At 35.4% G+C, this 22,409-nt stretch overlaps 1 long non-coding RNA gene across 2 annotated transcripts; it reads left to right on the top strand.

Moving 5' to 3' along the window:
- The first annotated feature begins 17,463 nt into the window (after nt 1-17,463).
- LOC149918645 (uncharacterized) lies at nt 17,464-22,138 on the top strand. Of its 2 annotated transcripts, none has more exons than XR_016465620.1 (4): nt 17,464-17,532; nt 18,708-18,798; nt 19,025-19,161; nt 22,080-22,138. It is a non-coding gene; the product is annotated as an uncharacterized LOC149918645 (long non-coding RNA). The 2 variants fall into 2 exon arrangements; XR_016465619.1 differs by lacking the exon at nt 22,080-22,138 and adding an exon at nt 20,212-20,264.
- Nucleotides 22,139-22,409: the final 271 nt, after the last annotated feature.

Raw genomic sequence — 22,409 nt, 5'->3', positions numbered from 1 at the left:
TGGTAGTTCACAATATCTTGCTCAAGATGAAACATTCTGTGTGATCCATTTACTTGCTACTCTGGAGAGGAACTTTTTATAAGGGCATGTAATGATAAGATGAGGGAAAATGGCTTTATATTGGAAGAGGGTAGATTTAGACTAGATATTAGGAAGAAACTCTTCACCATGATGATGGTGAGACCCTGGAAAAGGTTGTCCAGAGAAGTAGTAGCTGCTTCCTCCCTGGAGGCTTTCAAGACTGAGCTATATGGGGAATTGACCAAACTGATCTACTTGAAGGTGTCCCTTTCAGTAGCAGGGGAGGTTGGAATTAGATGATCTTAAAGGTCTCTTCCATTTCTTCCACCCCTAAACCATTCTATGATTCTATGATAATGCTTTTTTTTCTGTCCTTGTAAAATAGTACCAGAGAGAAGAAAAATCATTAGGAGGAGAAAACATAAAACAGATGTCATCTTTCTGTAAAATAGAGAAATCCAAAATTTATATGTAAGACAATATTCAGGTATGCCTCCTTTGTTGCTTTTGTTTCAAGTTTTCTATTATAGTTCTTTACCAGTTTTGTGCAGATAATCAACATGATTTATTCTCTTATAGATTTAAATTTTTGTAGTTACATATAAAAGGTGTCAATAGGCTATTTGTCCACACTCTATTGATCATTTGGATAATAGTGATGCTTTACTAGAGGCAGACACATTTTCCAATAATAAACATTTAATTTTATTTCTACAATAAAACTGATCACTTCCTCAAAAGCTCCATAGGTTTGTTGAGCTTCTCTTAATCATGACTTTAATTTCAAGAGAACTCCTTTATCTCATAAGACTTTGTTGTTGATAGGGATTTGGTTTGTAGAGGACTTCAGATAAGTGCACAATGAGAAGTGTTCCCATGCAGAGCATTCTGTTTAGGAAGCATTTTCATTTTAAGGATTATCTCACTATTGAGAACTCTGAGTTTGGTACAGTTATAATCGGATATAATCTACTTCTTTTGAAAGATTCCACCTCTCTGAAATATCCTTCTGAGATTTACATTACTGATTTCATCCACAGAGTTTTTTTTTTTTTTTTTTTTTACAGTTAAACTGAATGTTTATGAAAATGTTTCTTTTCACTGGAGAGAAGATTGTGAAGAAGTAGAATATCTAATGGTCTTATATGTCAATTTTTTGTCCATTTGATTAGAGAGTGCATAAACATTTCTTGGTTTTCCTGGTAATTTTCCTTACAATGAAGAGTATTGTGCACTGGAAACAGGTGGCATGCATATCATTTTATTTAATTCTGATTTGCCAGTTGCAGTCTAGCCTAGAAACTGCCACTGGTTGGCCGAGAGTTTCAAACTCAAGTCTCAGCAGATGAAGTAAAATTATTTAGCACCAGTGTAGAGTCTCAGCAAAGCATCTTAACACTGTGCAGTGGTGAGTACAGAACAGTCCTTTCACTCATGGAGGTAATTCCTGATTTGGGTACTGATGAGCTGAGAAGTCTCTGTAGGTATATGTGGTGCCTTCTTTTCCTGATGACTGGCATTCCAGTAAATTCCATAAATGAGCAGAGCACCACATATTACTGAAAATAAGTGAATCAAGACACCCTTTTAGGGTGTTTTGCTGATGAAGGGAAATTGTATCTTATTATATTAACAAACTGAGCTGCCTATCCAAAGTCTTAAGTAGAATTGAAAATGTTGCATGTACAATAACTTAAACAACAAGGAGTCTTCTCTCATTTAGAAACAAAAAATATTTATAAATATTGATAGGAATGTCTGTCTGAAATACACACGAATTACCTATTACCCGAAAAGTAATTTAAGCTTATGAAATTGGAAAATGACAACAGCAGAATAAAAAAGAAAAAAGATAAAGGAGTTGAAAATTATTCCATAGTTAGGAAATTCTATCACTGTAAAACTTAGAATACTCTTTGTGGGTAAAAAGAAGACACTGCCAAACATTTAAAGATTTTACATCATCTGACCAAAGCCTCAATCGTTTGACTATCACAAAGTGTCTAACTAAATGAGGCTATAAATATTGTTTTCAAGACGATTGAAGCTTTTCTTTCTTGTCATACATCTAGAAACACTGGGGACCATATTGTGCCATTTAAATCTCTAATGGTGTCTATGCATATGTTGCTGCACTTTAGCTTATTTTACATTATAATCATAAAGTGTTGTTGAACTCATTCTTGATATTGTAATTCTAGCTGCTGGTCATTCAACCAGGGTTTGCAAAATACCTTTCCTTTTCTATGACAAACTCTCACTTACCCATATTATTTGCAGATATTATATTGTCCTTCTTAAAAAATCACAGAATGGTTCAGGTTGGAAGTGACTTCTGGAGGTTACCTCATCCAATCCCCTGCTCTAGCAGGAAAATCCAGAACAACATACACGTTGCCCAGAACCATACGCAGGCAGCTTTTGAAGATCTCCAAGGAAGGAGACTCCACAGTCTCCTTGGGGAGCCTGTGCCAGTTGTCTTTGTCAATTGACAGTAAAGGAAAGCTTCCTGATGTTCTGATAGAACCTCTTGTATTCCAGTTTGTGCCCATTGCCTCTTTTTCTGTCACTAGGCATCAGTGAAAATAGCATGGATCTATCTTCTTTGCACCTTCCCTTGAGGTATTTGAGGTATTACCAGCATGTCTGAAGACTGAGCCCTTGAAAAATATTTGAACTTCTACTGGACATATTGTTTAGCCAATTGATCAGTAAATACAATGAAAGATATAAATGAAAATGAAATGACAGGCCTAATTCTCTTTGATGTTATTTTATTATGTTCTAAGCATAGATGCAATATCATTGCACATCTTAATCAGAACAAAAAGAACCTTAAGAAGTTACACTGCTTCCTTAAATGAATTTTTGCTAGATTCTCTAGAGTTGTTTTCTGTAGATGAAATTCAGCTTAGGTTTTTCCTGTGGTGCTTATTAGTTTGACTAGTTTTGCAGTAGAACTGCTCTGACTTTCAAAATCTGCCTGCAGAGAATTAAGTAGACTCTACCACTATTCTGTTCTCAGATATTTCATATGGAACTAAGAGCCAGAACTAGTTCAAATGTCCATAAAATATTATGATCAATTTTTATTTTTCTCAATAGACCCCATCCTGATTCATTGCATAAGACAGACAGTCTCAAGGAATCTGTTTAATGTCTCTTTTTACACCTACTGTTGATTACTCACCTGACAAAAGTCAAACCCAACACTAAATACAAAATTATTAATTTTGCCACAGACTTTTCTGTGATGTTGATCACCACAGAACTGAAATACTGTGCGTTATATTTGCACTTACCTTCACAGCATATCAGAAAAGCAATGGAAACTTCGTTTTGCTCATTTTGAAACAGTCAAATACATAGAAGGAGAAACAACAAATTAATCCACTAAATTTAGGAGCTGTTCCTGACATTGAACTTTTGGCATTCTCTGCCTTTTTTCTAGATTTCATTTTTTCTAAGTGCTGTGCACTCAGAATACATTTTCTACTAAAATCAGTTGCAGATGAAAGCTCTTAGTTCTTCTGAAATAAGACAAGTTTCTCAGATCGGGTAAATGTTTTCAGGAACTAATCAGAAAAACATAATTATTTTGTAGTGAGTCAAATTCTACAGGCTGATCTTAACACTGAAACCTTTTTATTTCTTTCACTAGTGTGACCATCTTTCTTGTTGTCACTTTTTGCAGTAAATAACACATAGATTTTTAAATCTATGGAAAATAAGATGCATATTATTACATTATAAGTTCTGTCTAGATGTGTCGGATCAAGATCTGCCTGAAATGGGAACCAAAACAGGAGTAACATTAGAAGTTCTCTATTTCCAACTCATCATCTATTTTAACATGACAGTTATTGGAACATTTGATTTATTTAACCCTTACTAATATTTCATTTTCCTAATATGTGAGGAGGAAAAACATTGTTACACAATTACAATGACAAGTAACGTGATTTGATCATGTGTTCTTTTAGTTTAAAGAAACTGTTCTAGAATCATTTAAAGAAGATCTAGATTCCTTAAAGTCTTCCAGATTAGTTTACTATTTTCACTGATGAATTTCTCAAGCTTCCACTGAATATAAGCAAAGATCAGCAACAACAAAATCTTTGTCTAAAGAAAAAAATTGCATATGTGCATAAAAATTAATTCCTGATCTTTTCAGTGATCCATTTCTGTTCAAAAGTGTAAGATCTTATAAAACTCATTTTTACAAGAAATGTTGTCATTGGTTGTAAATTAGTCTGCCCTTTAAAAATAAAATAAAATAATAAAATAAAATAAAATAAAATAAATTGGTTGTAATTTCTATATCTTATACATAGTAAGCATTGTAAGTTTCAGAGAAGTAAAATGGTGTATAACCGATGAGCTGTGCAATCATATTTTTCATAACATTATATTTACCATGACTTATTTATCACTGTTTTACTACTGCATAAAATATCATACTGTAATGCATGATAAAGTGACAGAACTGAGACATAAGCTCATCTATGCAGTACTTTTTTTTCTAACACGCATATTACCAGTACTGTACTAATTCCCATATGATACTAAAATTATATGATGAAAGCCGTTTGGAAATTTCAAGTAGCACTGATAATGTTTCAAAGAAGTTTTCAACATCACATTCCTTTTAGTCTAGTAATAATGGGTTGGGAAGTATAATCTGACACATCAAGAATCTTCATGAAAGCCAAATCATGAACATAATGTCTTAAACAGTTAGCTCTGGCACTTAACCACAGATATCAAGTTTGAATTTTATGCATGAGCACCTTTTTTTTTTTTAATTATTTTTATTTTTAAGTACACTTGATGGAGCCCCTTGGTCACTAGTCTATAGAATCAGTGCTGTTTAAGTGGAATTCACTTTATTCACCTTCTTCTCTGAACTATGGAGAAAATGTGAGTTTTGTGAGAGACTTGCCTAGGGCTGATATTGAACAGCTAACTTAAAGGACATAAATTTCAAAATAATAACAGAATTTTGTTAAATGAATGTCATTGCCTAAACGTAATTTCATCCAGTCCCTTGATATAAGCAGGTTCTACATGTTCCAATGTTTGATCAACTTCAAGGCAACCATTTTCCCCCATACCACGCCAGAATTTCCTATGTTTTGTCTTGTGTCCATGTTCTCTTTTACCAGTACCCTGCACCTCTGAAAATCAGGCAGTTTTCACTAATCCCTCCCATTAGGAAGTTTTAGCAGATATCTTCTCTTTGGAGGGTTGAACCAGTCCAGCTCTCTCAGTTAATCAACAAGTAGTCCAATGCTAATGACTTTCATAATTCACAACTGCAATTGCATCAATTTGTCGATGTATTTCTTGTACTGAAGCTTGTTCATTAGATCTTCGTTCTGCTTTAGCTCATACTAATACAAATGCTATTAATCACAGAATTTTGTTGTCCTTCTTAGGGTGCTGATATTTTCTGGGATATAGGGTTTTGTTTGTTTGTTTATTTGTTTGTTTGTTATCGGAGTAGCTCATATGGTACTATGTTTTAGATTTGTACTGAAAATAGTGTTTACGTCACTGTTTTAAACACTGTTTTAGTGTTTTAGTGGTAAAGCAGTGCTTACACAGAGTCAAGAACTTTTCTGCCTCTCATGATGTTCACGCCAGTGATGAGGCTGGGGTGCACAAGGAACTGGGAAAAGACATAGCCAGGACAGGTGAACCCCAGTTGATCAAAGGAATATTCCACACGTGATGTTGCACTCAGCAATAAATGATGAAGGGGAAGTTTACAATGGCTGCTGATGCTCAGAGTCTGGCTGAGTATTGGTCAGCTTCTGGTGAGCAATTGGGTTTTGCATCACTTATTTGTCTTGGGTTTATTTCTCTTTCTGTCCCACTTCCCCTTTCCACCTTCTATTCCTCATCCTTCCTTAACATATTATTATTATTACTATTTATTTCCACCCATTACTTTTCTCGTTTTTACATTCCCAGTTCTCTCCCTCATCCCACTGATAAGTCTAAGTGGCTGTGTGGGGCTGAGTTTCCTAAGGGTTTAGAATGCAATAGTTTGCAATAACCTAAATTGAAGCTTGTAAAGTAAATGTAACCAATTTATTTAGAGCAATTCCATCAGAAGAAGTTCACTAGTAGACTTTTGTTTGACATTTCTATCTCTATATCCAATTTTGTTTTGCTCTCTAAACACAAATATTGCTTACCCAGGTACATGACATGTTTGGTTGCAGCACAGACGCAAGTCCAGTGGAGCAACAGCTAGGAGAAATGGTGTTTGGCTTGGTTCTAACCTTCTGGAAAGTGGAGGAGATGCATCTTTCACACCCTTCAGGATGAATATATAATTCGGAGAAATAAATGCTTCTTACTCAGCAATATCAGCATAGAAAATTTGCAAGAATAGACTGTCTATCCGCTGTATTCATCAACTCTTCATAATTCTATTGTATTGTAATCTGCAATTGTAAAGCTCTTCATATACCTACATTAATAATAGAAACATTGATCACTATCTGTATTTTGGTGCATTTTTTGAGCTGGCATATAGTGAATATAATCTAGATATTCATATAATGTTCTTCCTTAATAACTGAATATGTGCAGAAATCAAAGGTGTTTTATGATGCATAAGAACAAAAGATAGTTAATTTGTGAGATGATTCTTCATTAGTTTTCCAGAAAAAAAAAAAAAAAAAAAAAAAAAAAAAAAAAAGGATTTTAATTAATACCTTTTTTGTAATGTATAAACAAAACCATAGACTGTTAGATCTTTTGTGATCTTCTGGCAGTGAGACACAAATAAGCCAAATGAACAACAGTAGCACATCATCAACTGGGGCTAAAAAGACATTTCTTATGTGTACGTGGCATTGCTACGTAATATGCCTTGTTGCTTAGCTCCTTTAAAGTCATCCTGGAATTGGTATTAAGGTATTATTTCTCTCAGGGTAATGGGTGAAATCACAGAATTAATTCCAATTTCTGATTCAGTATTTCTCCTAAGTAAATATTTGGGATTTTTCTCAACAAAAATATATACATTTTCTAATAAGTGATGTCCAGCTCTTGCCGTAAAAGCAGCAATGATAGTTTGATATGTTTGTAGAGCTACCTGAATTCAAGTGGAATTGGGCATCTGCATTAACTGAATCCATGGCAAGATTAAAATCTCATTTTTAATTAACAATAGAGCTTGATTTTTTTTTGTTGTTGCTGTACAAATATAACTCTTGCAGTTAGAAGAAATACAGTCATATTTTGTTTTATTTTGAAATGCTTGCAGTGGTTTACAAAGAGAAATCCTGCCTAGTTCTAAGCACGAAGCCTAGGTATTTGATGGTGAAGCCAGATTTTGATGTCTCTTAACTGCTTTATAGTCCAGTTTTAAAATCTAGCTTCAGAGATTATTATGTAACTATATACAAGAAGCAATAATGTCAGCATGCCATAACAAGTCACCATGGTTCAATTTCAAATACTGCTGTGCATTTAGTAGCTTCCTGCCAGCCTTGTATTTTTGTCCTAGCAATGATTGTATTCTGGAGCGCACATTAGCAGCTTATTATTGATAGTTCATATATTCAATGAAAAAAACCGGCTCACATTGCGTGAGACTTTCAAGTAGAACTTTCTTTACTCTGGAAAATGTACTGCAGTGTCTAAAAATCACTCCCAGGTTGTTTTTTTTTTTTATATATATTATTATCATGGATCCAACTCTATGGATGTTTAGTTCATCATTTTTCCTTTGCTGCTTCCTGACACTTTCATGTCAGGCTGTATTTTCATAAGATAGGATTTCTGATTAAGGATTTCTAAACTGCATGTGGAAAAATCCAGATAGCAGAAATGATACTGGTTCCTCGTTTTTATTTATTTATATAAATCTATTTTTAATATTAACTATTTATTATTAATATTAATCTATTATTAATTTAATATAAGTTGTTTTAAAGGACAAACAATAAGAAAAATTAAATGCAACTTTAATGTTAAAACTGTTCAGAAATATTTTCAAAGAATGGGAATAAACAAGGTTCTTTGTAGGCATTTCCAAAAAAACTGTAGAAATTTTACTTTTTGCAGTATTCCTATTTTAACTATAATTTGATGAGTTTGACTATGACCTATGTAAAAATAACTTCAATGTCTTATTAAAGTTTCAGTAGTATTTGCTTTTATACATTGAAAAATAATCAACAGAAATTATACTCCTTTGGCACAAAGAGGATATTACTGTGGACAAAATTTATTACATGTATTATAAAACCAACCAAAAGACTGTATGAAATATCTTGAAAGTTAAACTCTGAAGGGAACAGTAAGTCTAACTATTCCTCATATTTGAATTTCACTAGTTTAGTGTAAAGTATCCATTTTCAATTGTTATCCACAAACTCACAAAAATGAGGATGTAGTTGATTTGATCCAGGCGGGAGACAAATTAAAAGGTATGAAAACGTTTAGTTCCCTTTTCTATGATCACTTAAAAATGTTTACCATACTATACTTCTAAGTGATTTTACCTTTTCTTAACCATGCAAAAGCTATAGTGTTTCAAAGCTACAGATTAGCGATGGCGGCAGCTTATTCCTTTTGGTTATCTACAGCACCATCTTTGTGTCTTGAGGCATAAAAGAATATTATCTGTGTGACAGTTATGGCTAGAGCCATCTATACTGTTCATGCTATCAGCACTCAAAAAGCTCAGAATAGAAATCATTCAATTTAAGACATCTTCTCTAGTTTCATTAAAAGCTTAAGATCATGAGGTACTGCAAGTTATGACGGAGGTTATATGAAAATTTCAGTAAATCTACAATGTGGAAAGGTATGGATGCGGGTGGGGTGGTTAGAACAGAATTGCTAATATTTTGTAAAGGCAGTTGACCATAAGCAAGACAACCCATAAATCTGCTTTCCTTCTTTACTTAATTTTCATCACAAATAATGTGCCACTCTGATTGCATGAAATCATCAGGAGTGTCTTCAATTACTGTGTGCAGCCTCTGATCAAAATGACTTCCTCTATTCTCAATCTGGGGGATGATGGGGAAGAAAATGGGAGGAGGGGGGTGAGAAATGCACAGCTAGTTATGTATTACAAATGTCAGGTTACTGTGAAAGTGTATATATTCATATTTAATAATTTCTAAGCTGGAGTTGTGATTGTAATAATGGCTCATTCATATCTGCATTTCATTTAAATGCACTGTTTTGACTCACTGAACATTTGTCAAAGATATTATAGCTAAACTTTTTCACATGACCACTGAAGTAATGACAGCATTACATTACCAGAAAACTGCATGACTTGCTGATACTTCCATTTTCCTCAGCAGCTTATGAAATAATCAAAATGTGTGCATGAAATGGCGGCCTGCTCTGAATTTATTTTAATACAGATAGGCTTATACAGAGAAATGAAGAAGAGTGTAGGACCTCAGACACAAGAGACAATGACTACGCACAAAGCTGAATTTTACTAGCAGGAAAGATGGATATATGGGTATTAGACTTTTCATAGCTATAGGAAGGATAATCTTTCAATCAGATTAATGAGAAAATATATTGCATGGGCCCTACAGCACTTTTTGCTTTCCAGGCTAATACGTGATTTAAATCCCAAAAGTACATTTTCAGCATTACAATATCCTTTGATAATAATGTCGCTTGCACAAAGACAGATAAAAATAAAACAGTCCCCCTTGATTTCCCATTTTAGATTTGAAGTATATTTTCTGTTCTTTGCCTGCAATGAAGTGAATTCTATTGAGAAGAGTCACATTTAATAAGACAAAGAGAATTTTCTAATTATGCTACCTGTCAAGATTGGAATCTATGGGATTGCAACTGCAATTGAAGAAACAGAGGAAGCAATTGCATATAGTCCAGTTTACTTTGGTGTATGATTACTATTTGCACTTAGATATTGCTAAATGTAAATCAAGCACACACATACAAGCATGATTTGAGGTAAACACCAAAAGGCAAGTTTCAAAATGGATCGTGTAGTCCTCATTTCAATTTTCAGTATGCAATTTCCCAAGCTTTCCTAATTTATCTATAGAAAAATAATAGAAACCTGTGAAAATGAAACACTTCTAAAATACTCTGAGTAACACAAATATACAATGGACCAAATGATAAACGTAATTAAAGCACAAACTACTTATGGAATAGGAATGAATATGTATAATTATGCTAGATTAAACATTTATGCATCTTTCTCAAGGAAAGCAAGTATTGTAATAGTAAAGAAAAACAAAAGCCAATTAAAATTAATTCACTAGGACAAAATGTTTCTCTCCATAGAATTTTCTTATTGTTTTTACATAGTTCATTTTAGAAACATAGAAAACATTAAAGAAAACCGTGCTGCCATAAATGGAGCCCTGAAAGTTATAATATGCTGTCCTGTCGGGGTCCCTAGGGAACTCTTCAATGTGCCCCATCAGACATTACTCTTATTTGCTGCATTGCAATCTTGGAAACACTATGGCACATTAGACAAGGAAAATAAATATTGTGTTCTTGATGGTTTCCTTCATATTACAAGTTTACACAATTCTGTGGCACACAATCAATTATTATCACAATCAATTATTATAAATACTTTATACAAAAAATAAAGTAGTTTCATAGTAGCATCATTACATTTTTAATATAGTTTTTTTCTTATTAAAACAATTAAAACAAATTTTATTAAAACAAATTATTAAAAACAAATTATTAAAACAAATTTTCTTATTAAAACATGATACTGCAGATTATGAAAAAGAGTACAATAGTTCACATAATATAAGCCTCCAACAAGCAATATATTGTTGCTTCTTAATGTGTGTGTACTTATGTATACCTATGTGTAGTATTAGCATGTGTGTATATGTATTTAAACATGTATATACTTATATATACAAAACATCCTGCATTTGGTACTGAAATATAATTGGAACCTATTTTATCCCATTTTGATTTGTGAAATTTCAAGCTGATTTTTTTTTTTTTTCTATTTAGCTTCTTCTGTTGTCTTCATTCAAAGAGGGGAAGAAAGATGGATATATCTGTCTATTTTCCTTAAAAACATTTAATCTTTGTAGATATTTTTTAATAACTCTCAAGTGGTGCCTTTTCAACCACTGCTATCAAATATCTTATTACTAAGCTACAGCTTTAAACATTTACAGTAGGAAGTCTACTAAAAATTCATAAATTATTTGAGCATTCTAGTCTGGCTCAGATTTCTGAATGCATAACTATGCAAGATATTCAATTCCAGACCAAATATTTGGTGTCATCATCCACCCACATGACAAGAGCAAAGCATAAAATTCATAGGACTGCAATCTCCTTTCATATCCATATTGTAGAATCTTAAAGATTTTGAATTACAGATATGCCAGACAAGACTGCGAGCAGCCTCAGTAATCTGCTTGGATTCTTCCACTCTCCAAGTGGTACCATTTCCACATCTCTCACACATATACGTTTCCCAAACAGGAGATGATGTGACCAAAAGTAGATTAATTCAGTTAAATACATTCCCTGGGCCAAAAGTTTCAAAAGCAAGCACATTAAATTGCAGCAGGAAAATTACGCTGACCCTGTGATCTTGAGGTAGTATATATCTTTTCCAGTTTCAACGTTGTCCGTTCAAAGGATCTTAGGAGGTTTGTATACTGAGCTTTTTCCCTCTGTGACTTTTGAAGTCTCCCCTCCTTCATGCAGAGATCAGAGAGATTTTTGTACCTTGCTGTACAAAAACACCCGTGAAGTGACCTTAAAAAGAAACATTGAGAGCAGGGTTGCACAGGCTCAGAGCTTCACAGACATATGAGAGAAAGAACGCTTCCCCAGTCACAGTTGCCCATGGAAGAGGTTCTGTTTTTCTTTTTCCTTTCTTTCTTTGTATTCCTGATGATCACTTGATTTCTGTGGCAGACATGCCCATGTATTTCCATTCAACAGACAGACAAGTCATTCACTTTCCTCAGTATTTATGAGACTACGTTTCAGGCACACTGGGAACACGTACTTGTCTCATCTGCAACACCACGAAAAAGTAGAATGAAATCACTTATTCAATGAACTGCTGCTTTTCTCATGAGAATTTCCTTCTAGGGTTCTATGAAAGATCTAAAAGTTTTAACATAGTCAAAATTTGACCAAGGTTATCAATACATATACAACTTCTGCACAACTGCAGGCCAACAGTTCTCATAGCTACAGCTTACAATTCCTTAGCTCTTCTCTTTTAATTACATGTTAATGTATGGATTTTTTTGCTGTTTTTATGTTGTTTTGGCTTTCAACGTGATTTTTACCTCAAATTCACAATTTACTGTGGACATACAACTTCTTCTTTTGCATTTAAAAAAGGAACGTTTTCACAAGCGGCTTTGAAGATCTTTTCCTAATACAGAGATCTGCTATATCGCGACGCTTATACAATTTCCATCACAATGCACATCGGTACAATTCAAGACAAGTGATGATTGGTAAACGTTTATATTCTTTTATGGACCAGTGCTCAATGTTACTGGAGGCATGTGGTCATGAGGTGCAGACCCGCTCTATATTCCATCAGTCCCATGTGGACCATCACCGCATGTTGCATGTGATCTGACTGTAACACTGGAACGCTCTGATGGCATTTCATTCCTTCTGGTGATCCTGAAGGCTCACGGAGAGTAATACAGATGTTTCAGGGGTACCAGGAGGGGAAGGTCTGCTCTCCAGGGCAAGATACAGACCGTATTTCTATCTTGGGTCAACACTTTGGCTTGTACTGGGGCATGTTCCGGCTGACTGTGCCACACCTTCTGGCCAGATGACTGCAGCTGCATAACTATTTCAGGCACCAAAGGAGATGTCCTGATCTGCCATAGGGACATGATGGGGGATCTCCATCATGTCCCTATCACTCCAGCAATGAAGACTGGAGTGTTGACCACAGTATCAGTAGGCCACGTGCCTATTACTGGAGGAACTACTGAGCCTCCCACCTCCAATAATGTCCTCCAAGATGCAAGTAGGCCACACTACTTCGGTCCTACCTGCACCTTCCAAGGCCATTTTATTCTATAGAAAGGACATGATGTAAATTTTAGTATATTTAGCCTGCCTGGCTCACCAAGTGTATAATCAATGAATATGCAGACATTGTAATTATGAAAAATAAGAAAGTTTGGCTAAGCAGATTATCACACCAAAAGAAAAAAGAATAGATAGAGTGCTTACCCTAGAGTGCTTTGGGTAAGCACTCCAAAGGAGGGATCTCCAGAAAGAGATCCTTCCCCATTAGTAGTCAGCTCTTAAATGGGTCTAGGAGAGGTGGAGCCAGGCTTCACCCCTTCCAGCAGCACAGGTGAATTGCCTGTGCTCCCAGGGCTGACTTATTGCTCGCATCAGGTGATCAATCAGAGGTTCAGGTCATGATTCAGCAGTTCCCATACACCCATACATTTTTCCTATATCTGTTTGTTAAATCTGTACAGCATTTTAGGAATTATGTTGAAAGACACTATAAAAGCACAAGATGCTCTTAAAAACTAGACGTGGAAAAGGAAAAAATGAGAAGCTGGGGCAGATCCCATATTTTTAACCATGCAAGGAGAGATCATTGAGAAGATCACCTCTAACTTTGCTTTTGAGGCTTTATGTTCTGAATGTATTCAGGATTAATCTCTCCTTTGGAAGATATGGTGCTGTCTGCATAGCACATGTTTTCTTCCTGCTCTATATCAATCCTATCTGCCTTTATATATCCTGATAGGCTGGTGACACTGCTCAGAAGGCTAAAGAGTCGCTGTAAGAGTCATCAGAGTAAATGTAACACTCTTATCTCAGCCCATTTGTTGCCTCAGGCCTCTGTCTCATAGTTGTAGAGTACTTTTAATTCTCCCTTCATTGGCCAAAAAGCTCTGCAGAGGAAAAGGATCTAGGGGTATTAGTCAACAGCCAGCTGAACATGAGTTAGCAGTGTGCCCAGGTGGCCAAGAAGCCCAATGGCATCCTGGCTTGAATCAGAAATAGAGTAGCCAGCAGGACCAGGGATGTGATTGTCCCTCTGTTCTTGGCACTGGTAAGCCACACCTCGAGTGCTGCGTTCAGTTTTGGACCCCTCTTTACAAGAAAGACACTGAAGCCCTGGAGTGTGTCAAGAGAAGGGCAAGAGAGCTATGAAGGGTAGGGAACACAAGTCTTATGGGAAGCAGATGAGGGAACTGGGATTCCTTAGTCTGGAGGAGGCTCAGAGGAGACCTTATTGCTCTTTACAACTTCCTGAAAGGAAGTTGTAGTGAGATGAGCATTGGTTTCTTTTCCCAGGTAACTATTGATGGGGCAGGATATAAAGGTCTCAGGTTTTGCCAGGGGAGGTGTAGGTTGGATTTTAGGAAAAATTTCCTCCCAGAAAGAGTGCTAATGCACTGGAACAGGCTGCCCAGGGAATTGGTGAAGTCAGTATTTCTGGAAGTGTTCAAGAAACATGTGGATAAGTTATACAGTCTTGTGAGCATAGTGGTGGTGAGTTGTTGGTTGGATGAGATAAAATGATCTTAGTGGTCTTTTCCAACCTTAATTATTCTATGATTCTCTTATTCAGCAGGCCAAACCAAAGTTAGTGGTGTTTCCTATTCCCTTATAGAAATAAAAAAATACTAAAAAAGTTTAGAACGATCCTTTCCACTATGGCTCCAGAGATGTGAGGGGGTGAAATGTGCTGACCTTGAACCAGCTGTTTTACAAAACGCTCTGCTTGCTGTATCCTCTATTTCTGCACCATGATATCTTGTCCAGTCTGAAGACTTTAGGGTCTATCTCTGATCCTAGTGGGAAAAAGCACTTTGAACAGTACAAGACTGATCTCTTGAGCTTCTTTATTCTTGTGAGGGAAGTGGAACTACACTCAAAAATAACACTTGAGAGCTTCAAGCAAAAGTCTGTTCTAGGAAAGAGACCACAGTAATGCAACAAAATGTTTTTGATTCACACACAAAACAGTAACGACCTTAGCCAAACACTCGCTTCTGTCAGTGGAGAAAGAACTGCCACACCAGTCTCTCCCTGGCTTGTTTTCTATCCTTCCTCTAGAGGAATTCTGTATTATAATCTTTTCTGACAGATGTGATTGAAATCTTATACTTTACTGATACTTGTATTAATGATAATTTTTTTTGTTCTTCAGAGACATCACTACTGGTTTTCAGAGTTTTTTGGAAATTCAGAAGTTCCAGCAGAATGTAACATCAAATTTCTTATGGAACTGAGAGTTAAAATAAACTGGATATTCAAATATAAATAAAGAAATAAACAGATAGGTAAATAAATAAACAACAACAACAACGAAAAAAAAACCTGAAGGATAGGAAAAATTACATTTATCTTTTGCTCATTATTTAGTTCATTCTTTTACAAGGAAAAGAAACTCTTCCATCTGAATACCACCACAGCACTTTAAGAGTCCATATCAAGAAAAAGCAATGTATGAAATATAGGTTCTTATATCCAGAATATTCTCCCTAGTTAGTGAAATTGGACTATAAGTGTTGGTATTTATTGTGAATTATTTTTTTCTGAAAAGAGGCACAAAAAGAAAAAAAAAAGTCTCATTTTCATGTCCATCTTGTCTACTCTATTTATTATCTCTTTGGGACGACCGAGCATGCATAAGGAAATGATGGTAGTGAAAGGCAATCCTCAACCAGAACAGGAGCTTACTGCTGTGCTTGTCATGATGAAATCTTTTTTCCCATTCACAGATGTCATTCAGGACAAATTCTGTTTGGTAAAGAAAGCACTTCACAACTGCAATGCTTGTCAGCTAGCCAAATTATTATTATTATTAATTATTAATTATTATTGAAGAATTGTTTAAGGTTTGAATGCTAATGATTGTCTTACATGGATCACATGATAAAAAACCAATACCCCATAAATAAATACAATTTTGAACCGTGTTGCCGGTAATGACACGTCCGAGACACTACTGATCATGTGCATAATTTCAGAAGCTGAATCTCTCTGACATATTACTGTGCTGGGGGTGCTGTGACCTTCTTCCATGACAATTAACATATGAATTAATTATTTACTCTATATCTTATTGGTTACTCTGGAGCCAAGCCTTTGGCATTCCTATTGAGAACATTTTAGAAAGTAAGGATATACCACTTTTCTCAAAAGATGTACAATACTTTGTGAGATCGGATATAGCAAAATGATGTCTCCTTTCTAAGCAATAAATGAATGGATGTTCATAAAATCCAAATACGTTGTTTAAGTTCTCAAGCACATTTAATTTCCAGGGATAGAATAATTTCTTAATTGATAGGATTTTCAAAGGAGAAATTTTAAACTTCCAGAAAGATATGAGCTTCAGTTCTGGTCTACATTGGTATTTGTTGCAAACAGTGAATTAGGAGCTGTACATGGCTACTTCTAAATGAGGACTAAACGTTTTTCAAAAGCATTAATAAAAAATGAATGGTTGAAATATCTGAAGAAGAAAACTACCTCCTCCTCTCTTCCCTCCCTCCCACCCCCCCACTCCAGTATTCTCCTAGCACTTCATAAAACAACGATGTAACAAGTCCTTTTTGACAACAAAACTGCTTTTGTGAAGAAACACATTCATTTGCAATCATAATGAACTGAAATTGCTGACTCTGAAAGTATGCGAGGTGCTGTGTATCCTTACCAAGAATTTAAAACAGCAAGAAATGAGTCTTACTATAGCAGCAACTAATTGGTTTATTGCCCTGACGAGCTAGTGACAAGAAAAGCAGTTGGTAGCATTGCTTTCATCACAGGTTATTCTAAGAAATAACTAATTTAAACCTTCTCAAGCAAAGACCAAACCTGCTCCACGTGGGAGCATATCTCCAGAGGGTTCATTAAGCTACTGGCAGTATAAATTTTGGAAGCAACAACTAAACACTACATCTCTGTTCTAGTCTTTTCTATACAATCATCAGAAGATCTATAAGTACAATGAATTTGGAAAAAGAAAAAGAATTGAAACAGCCTCAAATACAAAAATACAGAAAATACAGAATACTATTCAGCACTGCTGTTATGTTTAAATGCATAACTGGGAAAATATTGTTTCCTGTAATATCTTTAGAATGTTTCCTTTAAAGTTTCAGAAAAATGCTGCAATTCTTCTACAAGGGAATAAATAATCACACAGAATCTCAGAATCATAGGGGTTGGAAAAGACTTCTGAAGATCATCTAGTCCAACCCCCTTGTCAGAGCAGGTTCCCTACAGTAGGTCACACAGGAAACCATCCAGGTGGGTTTTTGAGCATCTCCAGAGGAGACTCCATGAGCTCTTTGAGCTGGCTGTTCCAATGCTCTGTCACCCTCACAGTAAATAAGTTCTTTCTCATGTTCAGATGGAACGCACTGTATTCTAGCTTGCTCTTGTTGCCCCTTGTGACTGAGCACCACTGGAAACTGCCTGGCTCCATCCTTCTGACAATTGCCCTTTAGATACTTAAAAAAATTGGTAAGAGCCCATCAAAAAAAGGCGGCAACGTTGCTGCCTTTTATCAGTAAGCAATAGGGAATTTGCAAGTTTCTGTCATACATTTTTTATAGTTAATCCTATGGCCTGTAAAAATCCTTTTGGCCTTCAACCTCTCTTAAATCAGAGAAAAGAGCATTCTTTTTTCTACAGAATAGAAGTATATACATGATGCGCTTTGTGACTGTACTCTAATCTTTGGCCTACAGAAAAACTTCATGAGTGATCTACGGGTTGTTTTGTTTCCAAAATGTTGGTGCATTCCTTTCTGACTTCGATTTGCATGGTTTCATTTCTTCCTAACATTGCTTTGTGATTTTTTGGTTCTAGTGAACTCCCTCAAATAGCAAATCTTAGCCAGAATTGCAATTTTGGGTCTTTTACAATAAAAGCTCCCAAGCATTTGCAGCTTTTAGGTGGTTTCTATCCAAACCCATAAATTAGATGTTATACTCAATCCAGATTTATGAATTTGTGGTTTACAATGACACTTGAAACCAGGAAAATGTATCTGTTTCTGAGCTTTACTTCTAAAGTTTTCTATAGCTCCCTATAATACTGTTGACAGCTATTTAGATATCACTGGATTTAAATGTTTGCTTTAGAAAATCACATTGGGAGAATTTTGGTTTGTAAATGAAAGCTATTTCAGAGCTCTGTCCTATTTTACTAAAGTTCAAAAGGGAAAGGGATAAATTGTTCTAGTTTTAAACCATTTCAACAGCTAATGGAACAGTACAAATGGAAAAGGCCTGTGTTCCTGGAGCAGAAGGGTCTGAGTTACGTTCTCGGCATAGCCTGTGTGCAGATTACATGGCAGCTATGGCATCTGCATTTACACAGTCACAAATCATTTATGAGACTGACAGTCATGCCACAGTTTGTGGTTTTCTCTGCCACCAACTGAACTAAAATATCTCATAGGGAAAGGTTAAAGAACTATACTACTGTGCTTGGCATCCATTTGAATATTGAATAGTCTCTTTTGTACATAAAATCAGCCAAACCAAAGTACAGTAGAGCAGAAAACTCTTTCTGAGGTTGAATCCTGTAAATGCACTAGTCTCTGTATTACTCACCATTGATCTCTGTTACTAGAAATAAGAGAAAAAATGATCTCTTCTAAGTGTGCATTTCTCCATTTTACTGTGAATAAGGGAAACGTAGAACTGCGAGGTGATATGACGATACAGAGCTGTCTTCTTTCCCTTCCTAGATGTTCAAATAACTGAATCATGTACAATGAAGGTGATTACAATGAGGGTACAGTGAATTCTGGTCCTCTGCTTTTCTCTGGGAAATGAGGTGTCCTTCCACACTTAAAGACATCATTTGTCTTCAGCTGAGAGAAAGAAAAAGGAGTGCTTTACGGAAACAATAAGTCAGTAATGATGTCTCAGTTTTCTCTTTCTCCTTCTCTTCCTACTTTCAGGAAGTCCCTAGGAGGTAACAGATTTTTTTTTTTCTTCTGGAGGTGGAGTGCTGAGAACTTCCATTGAGTTATGAATTGGCAGTGGCTTCAAGTAGCATTCTATGGCCTTTATTTCTTCAGGTAATTTCTCAGGAGGTTTTACAGCTTCAATCTTCAGTGAATTTCACAAACAAAACAGGGTGAGTCATTTGTATATATATTTAAAATGATAACATAAAATTCTATTCTTTCAGATCTATACCTTCAATTAAAAGTGATATTGTTTTCCAGAATAATAATGTTATGGAAAAACGTACCCTGTATTTTTAAGAGTATCTCTAATAGTTCAAAGAGAAATCTTTTTTATCTATGTTTTTACCATTGCGAAGTGTCTTTAACGTAAAGTCAATCTATAAATTCCCACATCCTTCCTCCTGCCTGTTGTCAGTTGAACAAATTTTTCCTTGAATCTCATATGCCACTCCTGGTCAAGATCTTGATTCAGGGGTGTTCCTCTGTCCAAACTTTACAACATGAATAGATAATCTTAGAAGAATCCTGTCTGTTTTTTCTTGTAACAAAGCAAGATGGCTCCCCTTCCCCTCTGTCTTGGGCACAACATGAACCTGGTTCTTGACTCCCTAGAAACACATTTCTTAAATTAGATATAAACATAATATTGTTCATTCATATGTGTTGTAATTGCATAAACGTAAAAAAAAAAAAAAAAAAAAAAAAAAACCTGCTTCCTATAGTAAGTGATTTAGCAAAAAATATTGTGTTTCTTTCGTAACTATTCTAATGTAAGTAACTGAATTAAGAATGTACGAGGAGAACATGCATTAAAATACTTACTGTCCACAATTGTTTAATTCTTTCTGACTTAACAAAGCAATCTATTATTAAACCTACATGTTTTGTATGCTTTCTTGTTCTACTTCCATTATTTCAAATATTTTAATGATTACTTTCCAAGAAATAATAACATACTCAATGAGAAAAATGAGATTGATTCCTAAATAAATTAAAATAAAAAAAAACTCATAGAATTTTAACCAAATGCATTATGCGTGAGTTATCATTTCCAGTATTTCAAGAGCTTGAAAAAGGTGAAGGACTGGAAAAGATGAAAAATACATACTTTCTGATAGTCAAGAAAGACATCAATATTAAACTATGGTTTTTTGTTTTGTTTTGTTTTGTTTTGTTTTGTTTGTTTGTTTGTTATGTTTGTTTGTTATTATGCTAAGTGTTAATATCTGTGCATAAGAATATAAAGAAGGCAGCCCTTTGGACAAACAGGAAGGAACTGAATTTCCAACAAAAAATTAAAATTTTTCTGAACTTCACTGCAGCGTTAATCTCTTTTCCACATAGAGACTTTGAGAACAAATCATTGAGAACAAACCTTTCAGCTTTCCTCGGATAACCAGTTGCCTCATTTATCTGTTTTTGAGAAATGAAATTAAAGTAGTCACTTTCCAGGTCCCAGCATCACATGTTGATTCAGTTTCTCTATGTTTGCCCTGTGTCCTCTTAGTACTGTTCTCTTTTACACAAATGTTCGTTTCTCTAAAGCTGGGATTCCTTAATCAAAATCACAAACAAGCACCTTAATCCTTTAGTCATGGAGATAATTGTTCACTTTCTGGCACGATGCCTGCTTTGCTAGGTGAAACATTTTCTTAGAGTATATGAGTACTGAAGACAGACAGAAGCTGTATAGCAGCTCAAGTTCTAGTTGCTGCTCTGAATTCAACAAAACACAGATTTCAATCAGCACTTCTATGTTCTTGACAATCAATGTGGTGTCCAAGGGGGGATAAGCTGAGATATACTCTTGCTTATGTCTTGACCAAAAACCTGACATTCTAGATATTAATTTTTTTTCAGCTGCAAGTTTATTAAAGCTGGTACTGAGAATGAAAGAAAATAATAATAACAAAAAAATCTTGAACAACTTCTGTAGGAATATTGATTTTCTATTGCTTACTGCTTAATCCTTGGCAGTTACATTGCCGGGGAGAAGGATGAGGGGGCTGCTCCACAAAGGGCATCCAACCAGTGGCTGTGGGTAATGTGCAGACAGACAAGGCAGTGCCTCTTCAACAGGGCACCATCTCACTTTGCCAAACAAGGCAATCAGAGCAGGGTTGATGATGAGGATCAATGCAGGGATCACAGATACATTCCTGGTGAGGCCCGCAATGAAACCCTGAGTTCCGACACCAAAGGGTCAGGATCAGGATCAACAAGGTACTAGAGATTATTAGAGCAAGGAACAAGGCAAAGGCCTGACCATAAAATCAAACTTCAAGTGAAGAAAGGTGAGAGTTACCAACAAGGCTCTCAGCTCTGAACAGCTGTGTCATGCCAGAACAAAGCCAGTCAAAGCCCATGAGGTGGCAGAGCCTGACAGCACACCCTAGTGCCCATGACTTTCTGCATGTTGCCAAAATCTTAAAACTGCAAGTGGATAATCACTAGCACTAAATTCATCTAGAGCAAGGCTAGCACTGATGGGTCTTCAGTTAAATACTGGAGTTCACCTAAATGCACTGGTTGATGGATTCACTGTATTAGTAAACTGAGAACTCAATTTCAAAAAGAATAATATTGGTACAGGGCTTTTGTTATTAATAATAATTGTAATAATGCAGCTTCAGAATGGATGAACAACAATTTACATTGGCTAATCCAGTTGTTAGAAATATTTCAAAGCATTTTCACTAGTTTTCCACAAAGCAGTTGCTTGTATTTTTATGGGCTATAATACCTGATGTTCTTTTATTAATTATTTCAGTAGCGCTGAAAAAGAATTTAATTTCTGATCTTTCACAGTGCTACCCAAACTCATCACACTGCCCTTTCTAACGTATGGTCAATCATATGCATACAGAGGAAATACTGTCCTTGTGGAAGTCACTGGAACAACACCCATTAACTACAAATCATTGGGGGTCTACCTTAACAGGATTAGTATATAAATCAAGCTGGAAGATACAAAAAACAAATTAGTGAACAAACACACACACAAAAAAATGGAATTGAAATATATACATTTCCACTGTGAGGAATATCTGAGACAAAAGTTTTTTTACCTGACAAAATTTTACAGATGTGAGGATAACAACAAAAGAGAACAATGACCCTAGGCTCCAAGATAGTCAGTGGAAGAAGAAAGGCACTTCCAGAGAGTAATTCTGATTATATTCTGAAGGGATAACCTTTCTATATAAATTACGTAAGAAGCTGGGACAACTTGATTCCTAAGGTAAGTATCTTGGTCAGAGTCCTAAGACTGTATCAAACAAAACTGAGCATCACACAAAATATCTGAAATGTTCACATACATTGGCTATTTTGCATTCAATCCTACATTCTCATCTTCAGCAATCCTTTAAATGCCTTTCTATCTGTGAAAGTAAATTAACAAATTTTGATTTCA

The sequence above is a fragment of the Phasianus colchicus genome, chromosome 3 (assembly GCF_987193195.1).
Source record: "Phasianus colchicus chromosome 3, bPhaCol1.hap1.1, whole genome shotgun sequence".
NCBI lineage: Eukaryota > Metazoa > Chordata > Aves > Galliformes > Phasianidae > Phasianus > Phasianus colchicus.
Note: the sequence above shows the minus strand (reverse complement) of the source record. Positions and strands in the feature narration are given on the sequence as shown.